The sequence below is a fragment of the Lissotriton vulgaris genome, unplaced genomic scaffold (assembly GCF_964263255.1).
Source record: "Lissotriton vulgaris unplaced genomic scaffold, aLisVul1.2 SCAFFOLD_219, whole genome shotgun sequence".
NCBI lineage: Eukaryota > Metazoa > Chordata > Amphibia > Caudata > Salamandridae > Lissotriton > Lissotriton vulgaris.
The window spans coordinates 1579919-1598247 of NW_028246735.1; positions in this window are offsets into that span (position 1 = coordinate 1579919).

Genomic DNA, 18329 nt, shown 5'->3' on the forward strand with positions numbered 1-18329 from the left:
TTGGTGTTCATTAACCCATACATGCACCTGCTTTACCACCAGAAGGAGACTCCAGCATAAAGAGGGAGCCTTATGTTCATTAACCCATGCACGCACATGCTTTACCACCAGAAGGAGTCTCCAGCATAAGGAGGGCGCCTTGGTTTTCTTTAACCCATGCACGCGCCTGCTTTACCACCAGAAGGAGACTCCAGCATAAGGAGGGCGTCTTGGAGTTCATTAACCCATGCACGCACCTGCTTTACCACCAGAAGGAGACTCCAGCATAAAGAGGGCGCCTTGGTTTTCTTTAACCCATGCACGCGCCTGCTTTACCACCAGGAGGAGTCTCCAGCATAAGGAGGGCGCCTTGGTGTTCTTTAACCCATACACGCGCCTGCTTTACCACCAGAAGGAGACTCCAGCATAAGGAGGGCGCCTTGGAGTTCATTAACCCATGCACACACCTGCTTTACCACCAGAAGGAGACTCCAGCATAAGGAGGGCGCCTTGGTTTTCTTTAACCCATGCACGCGCCTGCTTTACCACCAGAAGGAGTCTCCAGCATAAGGAGGGCGCCTTGGTGTTCTTTAACCCATGCACTCGCCTGCTTTACCACCAGAAGGAGACTCCAGCATAAGGAGGGCGCCTTGGTGTTCTTTAACCCATGCATGCACCCGCTTTACCAGCCAGAAGGAGACCCAAGCATAAGGAGAGTGCTTTGGTGTTCATTAACCCATGCACGCGCCTGCTTTACCACCAGAAGGAGACTCCAGCATAAGGAGGGCGCCTTGGTGTTCATTAACCCATGCATGCACCTGCTTTACCAGCCAGAAGGAGGCTCCAGCATAAGGGGGGCGCCTTGGAGTTCATTAACCCATGTACGCACCCGCTTTACCAGCCAGAAGGAGACTCCAGCATAAGGAGGGCGCCTTGGTGTTCATTAACCCATGCACGCACCTGCTTTACCACCAGAAGGAGATTCCAGCATAAGGAGGGCGCCTTGGTGCTCATAAACCCATGCACGCACCTGCTTTACCACCAGAAGGAGACTCCAGCTTAAGGAGGGCGCCTTGGTGTTCATTAACCCATGCACGCGCCTGCTTTACCACCAGAAGGAGACTCCAGCATAAGGAGGGCGCCTTGGTGTTCATTAACTCATGCATGCACCCGCTTTCCCACCAGAAGGAGACTCTAGCATAAGGAGGGCGTCTTGGTGTTCATTAACCCATGCATGCACCTGCTTTACCACCAGAAGGAGACTCCAGCATAAGGAGGGAGCCTTGGTGTTCATTAACCCATGCACGCACCTGCTTTACCACCTGAAGGAGACTCCAGCATAAGGAGGGTGCCTTGGTGTTCATTAACCCATGCATGCACCTGCTTTACCACCAGAAGGAGACTCCAGCATAAGGAGGGAGCCTTGGTGTTCATTAACCCATGCACGCACCTGCTTTACCACCTGAAGGAGACTCCAGCATAAGGAGGGTGCCTTGGTGTTCATTAACCCATGCATGCACCCGCTTTACCACCCGAAGGAGACTCCAGCATAAGGAGGGCGCCTTGGTGTTCATTAACCCATGCACGCACTTGCTTTACCACCAGAAGGAGACTCCAGCATAAGGAGGGCACCTTGGTGTTCATTAACCCATGCATGCACCCGCTTTACCACCAGAAGGAGACTCCAGCATAAGGAGGGAACCTCGGTGTTTATTAACCCATGCACGCACCTGCTTTACCAGCCAGAAGGAGACTCCAGCATAAGGAGGGCCCCTTGGTGTTCATTAACCCAAGAATGCACCCGCTTTACCACCCGAAGGAGACTCCAGCATAAGGAGGGCGCCTTGGTGTTCATTAACCCATGCGCGCTCCTGCTTTACCAGCCAGAAGGCGACTCCAGCATAAGGAGGGCCCCTTGGTGTTCATTAACCCATGCACGCACCTGCTTTACCACCAGAAGGAGACTCCAGCATACGGAGTGCGCCTTGGTGTTCATTAACCCATGCATGCGCCCGCTTTACCACCCGAAGGAGACTCCAGCATAAGGAGGGCACCTTGGTATTCATTAACCCATGCACACACCTGCTTTACCAGCCAGAAGGAGACTCCAGCATAAGGAGGGCCCCTTGGTGTTCATTAACCCATGCACGCACCTGCTTTACCACCAGAAGGAGACTCCAGCATAAGGAGGGCCCCTTGGTGTTCATTAACCCATGCATGCGCCCGCTTTACCACCCGAAGGAGACGCCAGCATAAGGAGGGCGCCTTGGTGTTCATTAACCCATGCACGCACCTGCTTTACCACCAGAAGGAGACTCAAGCATAAGGAGGGCACCTTGGTGTTCATTAACCCATGCACACGCCTGCTTTGCCAGCCAGAAGGAGACTCCAGCATAAGGAGGGCCCCTTGGTGTTCATTAACCCATGCACGTACCTGCTTTACCACCAGAAGGAGACTCCAGCATACGGAGGGCGCCTTGGTGTTCAGTAACCCATGCATGCGCCCGCTTTACCACCAGAAGGAGACTCCAGCATAAGGAGGGCGCCTTATGTTCATTAACCCATGCACGCGCCTGCTTTGCCAGCCAGAAGGAGACACCAGCATAAGGAGGGCACCTTGGTGTTCATTAACCCATGCACGCACCTGCTTTACCAGCCAGAAGGAGACTCCAGCATAAGGAGGGCACCTTGGTGTTCATTAACCCATGCACGCACCTGCTTTACCAGCCAGAAGGAGACTCCAGCATAAGGAGGGCACCTTGGTGTTCATTAACCCATGCACGCACCTGCTTTACCAGCCAGAAGGAGACTCCAGCATAAGGAGGGCACCTTGGTGTTCAGTAACCCATGTATGCGCCTGCTTAACCACGCGAAGGAGACTCCAGCATAAGGAGGGCGCCTTGGTGTTCATTAACCCATGCACGCGCCCGCTTTACCTCCAGAAGGAGACTCCAGCATAAGGAGGGCGGCTTATGTTCATTAACCCATGCATGCACCTGCTTTACCAGCCAGAAGGAGACTCAATCATAAGGAGGGCGCCTTGGTGTTCATTAACCCATGCACACACCTGCTTTACCAGCCAGAAGGAGACTCCAGCATACGGAGGGCGCCTTAGTGTTCATTAACCCATGCATGCGCCTGCTTTACCACCAGAAGGAGACTCCAGCATAAGGAGGGCGCCTTGGTGTTCATTAACCCATGCATGCACTTGCTTTACCACCAGAAGGAGACTCCAGCATAAGGAGGGCACCTTGGTGTTCATTAACCCATGCACGCACCTGCTTTACCAGCCAGAAGGAGACTCCAGCATAAGGAGGGCGCCTTGGTGTTCATTAACCCATGCAAGCACCCGCCTTACCACCAGAAGGAGATTCCAGCATAAGGAGGGCGCCTTGGTGTTCATTAACCCATGCATGCACCTGCTTTACCAGCCAGAAGGAGACTCCAGCATAAGGAGGGCGCCTTGGTGTTCATTAACCCATGCACGCACCTGCTTTACCAGCCAGAAGAAGACTCCAGCATAAGGAGGGCGCCTTGGTGTTCATTAGCCCATGCATGCACCTGCTTTACCACCAGAAGGAGACTCCAGCATAAAGAGGGAGCCTTATGTTCATTAACCCATGCACACACATGCTTTACCACCAGAAGGAGTCTCCAGCATAAGGAGGGCGCCTTGGTTTTCTTTAACCCATGCAAGCACCTGCTTTACCAGCCAGAAGGAGACTCCAGCATAAGGAGGGCGCCTTGGTGTTCATTAACCCATGCACGCACCTGCTTTACCAGCCAGAAGAAGACTCCAGCATAAGGAGGGCGCCTTGGTGTTCATTAACCCATGCATGCACCTGCTTTACCACCAGAAGGAGACTCCAGCATAAAGAGGGAGCCTTATGTTCATTAACCCATGCACGCACATGATTTACCACCAGAAGGAGTCTCCAGCATAAGGAGGGCGCCTTGGTTTTCTTTAACCCATGAACGCGCCTGCTTTACCACCAGAAGGAGACTCCAGCATAAGGAGGGCGTCTTGGAGTTCATTAACCCATGCACGCACCTGCTTTACCACCAGAAGGAGACTCCAGCATAAGGAGGGCGCCTTGGTTTTCTTTAACCCATGCACGCGCCTGCTTTACCACCAGAAGGAGACTCCAGCATAAGGAGGGCGTCTTGGAGTTCATTAACCCATGCACGCACCTGCTTTACCACCAGAAGGAGACTCCAGCATAAGGAGGGCGCCTTGGTGTTCATTAATCCATGCACGCGCCTGCTTTACCACCAGAAGGAGTCTCCAGCATATGGAGGGCGCCTTGGTGTTCATTAACCCATGCACGCGCCTGCTTTACCACCAGAAGGAGACTCCAGCATAAGGAGGCCGCCTTGGAGTTCATTAGACCATGCACACACCTGCTTTACCACCAGAAGGAGACTCCAGCATAAGGAGGGCGCCTTGGTTTTCTTTAACCCATGCACGCGCCTGCTTTACCACCAGAAGGAGTCTCCAGCATAAGGAGGGCGCCTTGGTGTTCTTTAACCCATGCACTCGCCTGCTTTACCACCAGAAGGAGACTCCAGCATAAGGAGGGTGCCTTGGTGTTCATTAACCCATGCACGCGCCTGCTTTACCACCAGAAGGAGACTCCAGCATAAGGAGGGCGCCTTGGTGTTCATTAACCCATGCATGCACCTGCTTTACCAGCCAGAAGGAGGCTCCAGCATAAGGGGGGCGCCTTGGTGTTCATTAACCCATGCACGCACCTGCTTTACCACCAGAAGGAGATTCCAGCATAAGGAGGGCGCCTTGGTGCTCATTAACCCATGCACGCACCTGCTTTACCACCAGAAGGAGACTCCAGCATAAGGAGGGCGCCTTGGTGTTCATTAACCCATGCACGCGCCTGCTTTACCACCAGAAGGAGACTCCAGCATAAGGAGGGCGCCTTGGTGTTCATTAACTCATGCATGCACCCGCTTTCCCACCAGAAGGAGACTCTAGCATAAGGAGGGCGCCTTGGTGTTCATTAACCCATGCATGCACCCGCTTTACCACCAGAAGGAGACTCCAGCATAAGGAGGGCGCCTTGGTGTTCATTAACCCATGCACGCACTTGCTTTACCACCAGAAGGAGACTCCAGCATAAGGAGGGCGCCTTGTTGTTCATTAACCCATGCATGCACCTGCTTTACCACCAGAAGGAGACTCCAGCATAAGGAGGGAGCCTTGGTGTTAGTTAACCCATGCACGCACCTGCTTTACCACCTGAAGGAGACTCCAGCATAAGGAGGGCGCCTTGGTGTTCATTAACCCATGCATGCACCTGCTTTACCAGCCAGAAGGAGACTCCAGCATAAGGAGGGTGCCTTGGTGTTCATTAACCCATGCACGCACCTGCTTTACGACCAGAAGGAGACTCCAGCATAAGGAGGGAGCCTTATGTTCATTAACCCATGCATGCACCCGCTTTACCACCAGAAGGAGACTCCAGCATAAGGAGGGCGCCTTGGTGTTCATTAACCCATGCACGCACCTGCTTTACCACCAGAAGGATACTCCAGCATAAGGAGGGCGCCTTGGTGTTCATTAACGCATGCAAGCACCCGCTTTACCACCAGAAGGAGATTCCAGCATAAGGAGGGCGCCTTGGTGTTCATTAACCCATGCACACACCTGCTTTTCCAGCCAGAAGAAGACTCCAGCATAAGGAAGGCTCCTTGGTGTTCATTAAGCCATGCATGCACCTGCTTTACCAGCCAGAAGGAGACTCCAACATAAGGAGGGCGCCTTGGTGTTCATTAACCCATGCAAGCACCCGCTTTACCACCAGAAGGAGATTCCAGCATAAGGAGGGCGCCTTGGTGTTCATTAACCCATGCATGCACCTGCTTTACCAGCCAGAAGGAGACTCCAGCATAAGGAGGGCGCCTTGGTGTTCATTAACCCATACATGCACCTGCTTTACCACCAGAAGGAGACTCCAGCATAAAGAGGGAGCCTTATGTTCATTAACCCATGCACGCACATGCTTTACCACCAGAAGGAGTCTCCAGCATAAGGAGGGCGCCTTGGTTTTCTTTAACCCATGCACGTGCCTGCTTTACCACCAGAAGGAGACTCCAGCATAAGGAGGGCGTCTTGGAGTTCATTAACCCATGCACGCACCTGCTTTACCACCAGAAGGAGACTCCAGCATAAGGAGGGCGCCTTGGTTTTCTTTAACCCATGCACGCGCCTGCTTTACCACCAGAAGGAGTCTCCAGCATAAGGAGGGCGCCTTGGTGTTCTTTAACCCATGCACTCGCCTGCTTTACCACCAGAAGGAGACTCCAGCATAAGGAGGGCGCCTTGGTGTTCTTTAACCCATGCATGCACCCGCTTTACCAGCCAGAAGGAGACTCAAGCATAAGGAGAGTGCCTTGATGTTCATTAACCCATGCACGCGCCTGCTTTACCACCAGAAGGAGACTCCAGCATAAGGAGGGCGCCTTGGTGTTCATTAACCCATGCATGCGCCTGCTGTACCAGCCAGAAGGAGGCTCCAGCATAAGGGGGGCGCCTTGGTGTTCATTAACCCATGTACGCACCCGCTTTACCAGCCAGAAGGAGACTCCAGCATAAGGAGGGCGCCTTGGTGTTCATTAACCCATGCACGCACCTGCTTTACCACCAGAAGGAGATTCCAGCATAAGGAGGGCGCCTTGGTGCTCATTAACCCATGCACGCACCTGCTTTACCACCAGAAGGAGACTCCAGCTTAAGGAGGGCGCCTTGGTGTTCATTAACCCATGCACGCGCCTGCTTTACCACCAGAAGGAGACTCCAGCATAAGGAGGGCGCCTTGGTGTTCATTAACTCATGCATGCACCCGCTTTCCCACCAGAAGGAGACTCTAGCATAAGGAGGGCGTCTTGGTGTTCATTAACCCATGCAGGCACCTGCTTTACCACCAGAAGGAGACTCCAGCATAAGGAGGGAGCCTTGGTGTTCATTAACCCATGCACGCACCTGCTTTACCACCTGAAGGAGACTCCAGCATAAGGAGGGTGCCTTGGTGTTCATTAACCCATGCATACACCCGCTTTACCACCCGAAGGAGACTCCAGCATAAGGAGGGCGCCTTGGTGTTCATTAACCCATGCACGCACTTGCTTTACCACCAGAAGGAGACTCCAGCATAAGGAGGGCACCTTGGTGTTCATTAACCCATGCACGCGCCTGCTTTGCCAGCCAGAAGGAGACTCCAGCATAAGGAGGGCACCTTGGTGTTCATTAACCCATATACGCGCCTGCTTTGCCAGCCAGAAGGAGACTCCAGCATAAGGAGGGCCCCTTGGTGTTCATTAACCCATGCACGCACCTGCTTTACCACCAGAAGGAGACTCCAGCATAAGGAGGGCGCCTTGGTGTTCATTAACTCATGCATGCACCCGCTTTCCCACCAGAAGGAGACTCTAGCATAAGGAGGGCGTCTTGGTGTTCATTAACCCATGCATGCGCCCGCTTTACCACCAGAAGGAGACTCCAGCATAAGGAGGGCGCCTTATGTTCATTAACCCATGCACGCGCCTGCTTTGCCAGCCAGAAGGAGACACCAGCATAAGGAGGGCACCTTGGTGTTCATTAACCCATGCACCCACCTGCTTTACCAGCCAGAAGGAGACTCCAGCATAAGGAGGGCACCTTGGTGTTCATTAACCCATGCACGCACCTGCTTTACCAGCCAGAAGAAGACTCCAGCATAAGGAGGGCACCTTGGTGTTCATTAACCCATGCACGCGCCTGCTTTGCCAGCCAGAAGGAGACTCCAGCATAAGGAGGGCCCCTTGGTGTTCATTAACCCATGCACGCACCTGCTTTACCACCAGAAGGAGACTCCAGCATACGGAGGGCGCCTTGGTGTTCAGTAACCCATGCATGCGCCCGCTTTACCACCAGAAGGAGACTCCAGCATAAGGAGGGCGCCTAATGTTCATTAACCCATGCACGCGCCTGCTTTGCCAGCCAGAAGGAGACACCAGCATAAGGAGGGCACCTTGGTGTTCATTAACCCATGCACGCACCTGCTTTACCAGCCAGAAGGAGACTCCAGCATAAGGAGGGCACCTTGGTGTTCATTAACCCATGCACGCACCTGCTTTACCAGCCAGAAGGAGACTCCAGCATAAGGAGGGCACCTTGGTGTTCATTAACCCATGCACACACCTGCTTTACCAGCCAGAAGGAGACTCCAGCATATGGAGGGCACCTTGGTGTTCAGTAACCCATGTATGCGCCTGCTTTACCACCCGAAGGAGACTCCAGCATAAGGAGGGCGCCTTGGTGTTCATTAACACATGCACGCGCCCGCTTTACCTCCAGAAGGAGACTCCAGCATAAGGAGGGCGGCTTATGTTCATTAACCCATGCATGCACCTGCTTTACCAGCCAGAAGGAGACTCCAGCATAAGGAGGGCGCCTTGGTGTTCATTAACCCATGCACACACCTGCTTTACCAGCCAGAAGGAGACTCCAGCATACGAAGGGCGCCTTAGTGTTCATTAACCCATGCATGCGCCTGCTTTACCACCAGAAGGAGACTCCAGCATAAGGAGGGCGCCTTGGTGTTCATTAACCCATGCACGCACCTGCTTTACCACCAGAAGGAGACTCCAGCATAAGGAGGGCACCTTGGTGTTCATTAACCCATGCACGCACCTGCTTTACCAGCCAGAAGGAGACTCCAGCATAAGGAGGGCGCCTTGGTGTTCATTAACCCATGCAAGCACCCGCTTTACCACCAGAAGGAGATTCCAGCATAAGGAGGGCGCCTTGGTGTTCATTAACCCATGCATGCACCTGCTTTACCAGCCAGAAGGAGACTCCAGCATAAGGAGGGCGCCTTGGTGTTCATTAACCCATGCACGCACCTGCTTTACCAGCCAGAAGAAAACTCCAGCATAAGGAGGGCGCCTTGGTGTTCATTAACCCATGCATGCACCTGCTTTACCACCAGAAGGAGACTCCAGCATAAAGAGGGAGCCTTATGTTCATTAACCCATGCACGCACATGCTTTACCACCAGAAGGAGTCTCCAGCATAAGGAGGGCGCCTTGGTTTTCTTTAACCCATGCAAGCACCTGCTTTACCAGCCAGAAGGAGACTCCAGCATAAGGAGGGCGCCTTGGTGTTCATTAACCCATGCACGCACCTGCTTTACTAGCCAGAAGAAGACTCCAGCATAAGGAGGGCGCCTTGGTGTTCATTAACCCATGCATGCACCTGCTTTACCACCAGAAGGAGACTCCAGCATAAAGAGGGAGCCTTATGTTCATTAACCCATGCACGCACATGCTTTACCACCAGAAGGAGTCTCCAGCATAAGGAGGGCGCCTTGGTTTTCTTTAACCCATGCACGCGCCTGCTTTACCACCAGAAGGAGACTCCAGCATAAGGAGGGTGTCTTGGAGTTCATTAACCCATGCACGCACCTGCTTTACCACCAGAAGGAGACTCCAGCATAAGGAGGGCGCCTTGGTTTTCTTTAACCCATGCACGCGCCTGCTTTACCACCAGAAGGAGACTTCAGCATAAGGAGGGCATCTTGGAGTTCATTAACCCATGCACGCACCTGCTTTACCACCAGAAGGAGACTCCAGCATAAGGAGGGCGCCTTGGTGTTCATTAACCCATGCACGCGCCTGCTTTACCACCAGAAGGAGTCTCCAGCATAAGGAGGGCGCCTTGGTGTTCATTAACCCATGCACGCGCCTGCTTTACCACCAGAAGGAGACTCCAGCATAAGGAGGGCGCCTTGGTTTTCTTTAACCCATGCACGCTCCTGCTTTACCACCAGAAGGAGTCTCCAGCATAAGGAGGGCGCCTTGGTGTTCTTTAACCCATGCACTCGCCTGCTTTACCACCAGAAGGAGACTCCAGCATAAGGAGGGCGCCTTGGTGTTCATTAAACCATGCACACGCCTGCTTTACCACCAGAAGGAGACTCCAGCATAAGGAGGGCGCCTTGGTGTTCATTAACCCATGCATGCACCTGCTTTACCAGCCAGAAGGAGGCTCCAGCATAAGGGGGGCGCCTTGGTGTTCATTAACCCATGCACGCACCTGCTTTACCACCAGAAGGAGATTCCAGCATAAGGAGGGCGCCTTGGTGCTCATTAACCCATGCACGCACCTGCTTTACCACCAGATGGAGACTCCAGCATAAGGAGGGCGCCTTGGTGTTAATTAACCCATGCACGCGCCTGCTTTACCACCAGAAGGAGACTCCAGCATAAGGAGGGCGCCTTGGTGTTCATTAACTCATGCATGCACCCGCTTTCCCACCAGAAGGAGACTCTAGCATAAGGAGGGCGCCTTGGTGTTCATTAACCCATGCATGCACCCGCTTTACCACCAGAAGGAGACTCCAGCATAAGGAGGGCGCCTTGGTGTTCATTAACCCATGCACGCACCTGCTTTACCACCAGAAGGAGACTCCAGCATAAGGAGGGCGCCTTGGTGTTCATTAACCCATGCACGCACCTGCTTTACCAGCCAGAAGAAGACTCCAGCATAAGGAAGGCTCCTTGGTGTTCATTAAGCCATGCATGCACCTGCTTTACCAGCCAGAAGGAGACTCCAACATAAGGAGGGCGCCTTGGTGTTCATTAACCCATGCACGCACCTGTTTTACCACCAAAAGGAGACTCCAGCATACGGAGGGCGCCTTGGTGTTCATTAACCCATGCATGCACCCGCTTTACCACCAGAAGGAGACTCCAGCATAAGGAGGGCGCCTTGGTGTTCATTAACCCATGCACGCACCTGCTTTACCAGCCAGAAGGAGACTCCAGCATAAGGAGGGCGCCTTGGTGTTCATTAACCCATGCACGCACCTGTTTTACCACCAAAAGGAGACTCCAGCATACGGAGGGCGCCTTGGTGTTCATTAACCCATGCATGCACCCGCTTTACCACCAGAAGGAGACTCCAGCATAAGGAGGGAACCTCGGTGTTTATTGACCCATGCACGCACCTGCTTTACCAGCCAGAAGGAGACTCCAGCATAAGGAGGGCCCCTTGGTGTTCATTAACCCAAGAATGCACCCGCTTTACCACCCGAAGGAGACTCCAGCATAAGGAGGGCGCCTTGGTGTTCATTAACCCATGCACGCTCCTGCTTTACCAGCCAGAAGGCGACTCCAGCTTAAGGAGGGCCCCTTGGTGTTCATTAACCCATGCACGCACCTGCTTTACCACCAGAAGGAGACTCCAGCATACGGAGTGCACCTTGGTGTTCATTAACCCATGCATGCGCCCGCTTTACCACCCGAAGGAGACTCCAGCATAAGGAGGGCGCCTTGGTATTCATTAACCCATGCACACACCTGCTTTACCAGCCAGAAGGAGACTCCAGCATAAGGAGGGCCCCTTGGTGTTCATTAACCCATGCACGCACCTGCTTTACCACCAGAAGGAGACTCCAGCATAAGGAGGGCCCCTTGGTGTTCATTAACCCATGCATGCGCCCGCTTTACCACCCGAAGGAGACGCCAGCATAAGGAGGGCGCCTTGGTGTTCATTAACCCATGCACTCACTTTCTTTACCACCAGAAGGAGACTCAAGCATAAGGAGGGCACCTTGGTGTTCATTAACCCATGCACACGCCTGCTTTGCCAGCCAGAAGGAGACTCCAGCATAAGGAGGGCCCCTTGGTGTTCATTAACCCATGCACGCACCTGCTTTACCACCAGAAGGAGACTCCAGCATACGGAGGGCGCCTTGGTGTTCAGTAACCCATGCAAGCGCCCGCTTTACCACCAGAAGGAGACTCCAGCATAAGGAGGGCGCCTTATGTTCATTAACCCATGCACGCGCCTGCTTTGCCAGCCAGAAGGAGACACCAGCATAAGGAGGGCACCTTGGTGTTCATTAACCCATGCACGCACCTGCTTTACCAGCCAGAAGGAGACTCCAGCATAAGGAGGGCACCTTGGTGTTCATTAACCCATGCACGCACCTGCTTTACCAGCCAGAAGGAGACTCCAGCATAAGGAGGGCACCTTGGTGTTCATTAACCCATGCACGCACCTGCTTTACCAGCCAGAAGGAGACTCCAGCATAAGGAGGGCACCTTGGTGTTCAGTAACCCATGTATGCGCCTGCTTAACCACGCGAAGGAGACTCCAGCATAAGGAGGGCGCCTTGGTGTTCATTAACCCATGCACGCGCCCGCTTTTCCTCCAGAAGGAGACTCCAGCATAAAGAGGGCGGCTTATGTTCATTAACCCATGCATGCACCTGCTTTACCAGCCAGAAGGAGACTCAATCATAAGGAGGGCGCCTTGGTGTTCAATAACCCATGCACACACCTGCTTTACCAGCCAGAAGGAGACTCCAGCATACGGAGGGCGCCTTAGTGTTCATTAACCCATGCATGCGCCTGCTTTACCACCAGAAGGAGACTCCAGCATAAGGAGGGCGCCTTTGTGTTCATTAACCCATGCATGCACCTGCTTTACCACCAGAAGGAGACTCCAGCATAAGGAGGGCACCTTGGTGTTCATTAACCCATGCACGCACCTGCTTTACCAGCCAGAAGGAGACTCCAGCATAAGGAGGGCGCCTTGGTGTTCATTAACCCATGCAAGCACCCGCCTTACCACCAGAAGGAGATTCCAGCATAAGGAGGGCGCCTTGGTGTTCATTAACCCATGCATGCACCTGCTTTACCAGCCAGAAGGAGACTCCAGCATAAGGAGGGCGCCTTGGTGTTCATTAACCCATGCACGCACCTGCTTTACCAGCCAGAAGAAGACTCCAGCATAAGGAGGGCGCCTTGGTGTTCATTAACCCATGCATGCACCTGCTTTACCACCAGAAGGAGACTCCAGCATAAAGAGGGAGCCTTATGTTCATTAACCCATGCACGCACATGCTTTACCACCAGAAGGAGTCTCCAGCATAAGGAGGGCGCCTTGGTTTTCTTTAACCCATGCAAGCACCTGCTTTACCAGCCAGAAGGAGACTCCAGCATAAGGAGGGCGCCTTGGTGTTCATTAACCCATGCACGCACCTGCTTTACCAGCCAGAAGAAGACTCCAGCATAAGGAGGGCGCCTTGGTGTTCATTAACCCATGCATGCACCTGCTTTACCACCAGAAGGAGACTCCAGCATAAAGAGGGAGCCTTATGTTCATTAACCCATGCACGCACATGCTTTACCACCAGAAGGAGTCTCCAGCATAAGGAGGGCGCCTTGGTTTTCTTTAACCCATGCACGCGCCTGCTTTACCACCAGAAGGAGACTCCAGCATAAGGAGGGCGTCTTGGAGTTCATTAACCCATGCACGCACCTGCTTTACCACCAGAAGGAGACTCCAGCATAAGGAGGGCGCCTTGGTTTTCTTTAACCCATGCACGCGCCTGCTTTACCACCAGAAGGAGACTCCAGCATAAGGAGGGCGTCTTGGAGTTCATTAACCCATGCACGCACCTGCTTTACCACCAGAAGGAGACTCCAGCATAAGGAGGGCGCCTTGGTGTTCATTAACCCATGCACGCGCCTGCTTTACTACCAGAAGGAGTCTCCAGCATAAGGAGGGCGCCTTGGTGTTCATTAACCCATGCACGCGCCTGCTTTACCACCAGAAGGAGACTCCAGCATAAGGAGGCCGCCTTGGAGTTCATTAGCCCATGCACACACCTGCTTTACCACCAGAAGGAGACTCCAGCATAAGGAGGGCGCCTTGGTTTTCTTTAACCCATGCACGCGCCTGCTTTACCACCAGAAGGAGTCTCCAGCATAAGGAGGGCGCCTTGGTGTTCTTTAACCCATGCACTCGCCTGCTTTACCACCAGAAGGAGACTCCAGCATAAGGAGGGCGCCTTGGTGTTCATTAACCCATGCACGCGCCTGCTTTACCACCAGAAGGAGACTCCAGCATAAGGAGGGCGCCTTGGTGTTCATTAACCCATGCATGCACCTGCTTTACCAGCCAGAAGGAGGCTCCAGCATAAGAGGGCGCCTTGGTGTTCATTAACCCATGCACGCACCTGCTTTACCACCAGAAGGAGATTCCAGCATAAGGAGGGCGCCTTGGTGCTCATTAACCCATGCACGCACCTGCTTTACCACCAGAAGGAGACTCCAGCATAAGGAGGGTGCCTTGGTGTTCATTAACCCATGCACGCGCCTGCTTTACCACCAGAAGGAGACTCCAGCATAAGGAGGGCGCCTTGGTGTTCATTAACTCATGCATGCACCCGCTTTCCCACCAGAAGGAGACTCTAGCATAAGGAGGGCGCCTTGGTGTTCATTAACCCATGCATGCACCCGCTTTACCACCAGAAGGAGACTCCAGCATAAGGAGGGCGCCTTGGTGTTCATTAACCCATGCACGCACTTGCTTTACCACCAGAAGGAGACTCCAGCATAAGGAGGGCGCCTTGTTGTTCATTAACCCATGCATGCACCTGCTTTACCACCAGAAGGAGACTCCAGCATAAGGAGGGAGCCTTGGTGTTAGTTAACCCATGCACGCACCTGCTTTACCACCTGAAGGAGACTCCAGCATAAGGAGGACGCCTTGGTGTTCATTAACCCATGCATGCACCTGCTTTACTAGCCAGAAGGAGACTCCAGCATAAGGAGGGTGCCTTGGTGTTCATTAACCCATGCACGCACCTGCTTTACCACCAGAAGGAGACTCCAGCATAAGGAGGGAGCCTTATGTTCATTAACCCATGCATGCACCCGCTTTACCACCAGAAGGAGACTCCAGCATAAGGAGGGCGCCTTGGTGTTCATTAACCCATGCACGCACCTGCTTTACCACCAGAAGGATACTCCAGCATAAGGAGGGCGCCTTGGTGTTCATTAACCCATGCAAGCACCCGCTTTACCACCAGAAGGAGATTCCAGCATAAGGAGGGCGCCTTGGTGTTCATTAACCCATGCACACACCTGCTTTTCCAGCCAGAAGAAGACTCCAGCATAAGGAAGGCTCCTTGGTGTTCATTAAGCCATGCATGCACCTGCTTTACCAGCCAGAAGGAGACTCCAACATAAGGAGGGCGCCTTGGTGTTCATTAACCCATGCAAGCACCCGCTTTACCACCAGAAGAAGATTCCAGCATAAAGAGGGCGCCTTGGTGTTCATTAACCCATGCATGCACCTGCTTTACCAGCCAGAAGGAGACTCCAGCATAAGGAGGGCGCCTTGGTGTTCATTAACCCATACATGCACCTGCTTTACCACCAGAAGGAGACTCCAGCATAAAGAGGGAGCCTTATGTTCATTAACCCATGCACGCACATGCTTTACCACCAGAAGGAGTCTCCAGCATAAGGAGGGCGCCTTGGTTTTCTTTAACCCATGCACGCGCCTGCTTTACCACCAGAAGGAGACTCCAGCATAAGGAGGGCGTCTTAGAGTTCATTAACCCATGCACGCACCTGCTTTACCACCAGAAGGAGACTCCAGCATAAAGAGGGCGCCTTGGTTTTCTTTAACCCATGCACGCGCCTGCTTTACCACCAGGAGGAGTCTCCAGCATAAGGAGGGCGCCTTGGTGTTCTTTAACCCATACACGCGCCTGCTTTACCACCAGAAGGAGACTCCAGCATAAGGAGGGCGCCTTGGAGTTCATTAACCCATGCACACACCTGCTTTACCACCAGAAGGAGACTCCAGCATAAGGAGGGCGCCTTGGTTTTCTTTAACCCATGCACGCGCCTGCTTTACCACCAGAAGGAGTCTCCAGCATAAGGAGGGCGCCTTGGTGTTCTTTAACCCATGCACTCGCCTGCTTTACCACCAGAAGGAGACTCCAGCATAAGGAGGGCGCCTTGGTGTTCTTTAACCCATGCATGCACCCGCTTTACCAGCCAGAAGGAGACCCAAGCATAAGGAGAGTGCTTTGGTGTTCATTAACCCATGCACGCGCCTGCTTTACCACCAGAAGGAGACTCCAGCATAAGGAGGGCGCCTTGGTGTTCATTAACCCATGCATGCACCTGCTTTACCAGCCAGAAGGAGGCTCCAGCATAAGGGGGGCGCCTTGGTGTTCATTAACCCATGTACGCACCCGCTTTACCAGCCAGAAGGAGACTCCAGCATAAGGAGGGCGCCTTGGTGTTCATTAACCCATGCACGCACCTGCTTTACCACCAGAAGGAGATTCCAGCATAAGGAGGGCGCCTTGGTGCTCATAAACCCATGCACGCACCTGCTTTACCACCAGAAGGAGACTCAAGCTTAAGGAGGGCGCCTTGGTGTTCATTAACCCATGCACGCGCCTGCTTTACCACCAGAAGGAGACTCCAGCATAAGGAGGGCGCCTTGGTGTTCATTAACTCATGCATGCACCCGCTTTCCCACCAGAAGGAGACTCTAGCATAAGGAGGGCGTCTTGGTGTTCATTAACCCATGCATGCACCTGCTTTACCACCAGAAGGAGACTCCAGCATAAGGAGGGAGCCTTGGTGTTCATTAACCCATGCACGCACCTGCTTTACCACCTGAAGGAGACTCCAGCATAAGGAGGGTGCCTTGGTGTTCATTAACCCATGCATGCACCTGCTTTACCACCAGAAGGAGACTCCAGCATAAGGAGGGAGCCTTGGTGTTCATTAACCCATGCACGCACCTGCTTTACCACCTGAAGGAGACTCCAGCATAAGGAGGGTGCCTTGGTGTTCATTAACCCATGCATGCACCCGCTTTACCACCCGAAGGAGACTCCAGCATAAGGAGGGCGCCTTGGTGTTCATTAACCCATGCACGCACTTGCTTTACCACCAGAAGGAGACTCCAGCATAAGGAGGGCACCTTGGTGTTCATTAACCCATGCATGCACCCGCTTTACCACCAGAAGGAGACTCCAGCATAAGGAGGGAACCTCGGTGTTTATTAACCCATGCACGCACCTGCTTTACCAGCCAGAAGGAGACTCCAGCATAAGGAGGGCCCCTTGGTGTTCATTAACCCAAGAATGCACCCGCTTTACCACCCGAAGGAGACTCCAGCATAAGGAGGGCGCCTTGGTGTTCATTAACCCATGCGCGCTCCTGCTTTACCAGCCAGAAGGCGACTCCAGCATAAGGAGGGCCCCTTGGTGTTCATTAACCCATGCACGCACCTGCTTTACCACCAGAAGGAGACTCCAGCATACGGAGTGCGCCTTGGTGTTCATTAACCCATGCATGCGCCCGCTTTACCACCCGAAGGAGACTCCAGCATAAGGAGGGCACCTTGGTATTCATTAACCCATGCACACACCTGCTTTACCAGCCAGAAGGAGACTCCAGCATAAGGAGGGCCCCTTGGTGTTCATTAACCCATGCACGCACCTGCTTTACCACCAGAAGGAGACTCCAGCATAAGGAGGGCCCCTTGGTGTTCATTAACCCATGCATGCGCCCGCTTTACCACCCGAAGGAGACGCCAGCATAAGGAGGGCGCCTTGGTGTTCATTAACCCATGCACGCACCTGCTTTACCACCAGAAGGAGACTCAAGCATAAGGAGGGCACCTTGGTGTTCATTAACCCATGCACACGCCTGCTTTGCCAGCCAGAAGGAGACTCCAGCATAAGGAGGGCCCCTTGGTGTTCATTAACCCATGCACGTACCTGCTTTACCACCAGAAGGAGACTCCAGCATACGGAGGGCGCCTTGGTGTTCAGTAACCCATGCATGCGCCCGCTTTACCACCAGAAGGAGACTCCAGCATAAGGAGGGCGCCTTATGTTCATTAACCCATGCACGCGCCTGCTTTGCCAGCCAGAAGGAGACACCAGCATAAGGAGGGCACCTTGGTGTTCATTAACCCATGCACGCACCTGCTTTACCAGCCAGAAGGAGACTCCAGCATAAGGAGGGCACCTTGGTGTTCATTAACCCATGCACGCACCTGCTTTACCAGCCAGAAGGAGACTCCAGCATAAGGAGGGCACCTTGGTGTTCATTAACCCATGCACGCACCTGCTTTACCAGCCAGAAGGAGACTCCAGCATAAGGAGGGCACCTTGGTGTTCAGTAACCCATGTATGCGCCTGCTTAACCACGCGAAGGAGACTCCAGCATAAGGAGGGCGCCTTGGTGTTCATTAACCCATGCACGCGCCCGCTTTACCTCCAGAAGGAGACTCCAGCATAAGGAGGGCGGCTTATGTTCATTAACCCATGCATGCACCTGCTTTACCAGCCAGAAGGAGACTCAATCATAAGGAGGGCGCCTTGGTGTTCATTAACCCATGCACACACCTGCTTTACCAGCCAGAAGGAGACTCCAGCATACGGAGGGCGCCTTAGTGTTCATTAACCCATGCATGCGCCTGCTTTACCACCAGAAGGAGACTCCAGCATAAGGAGGGCGCC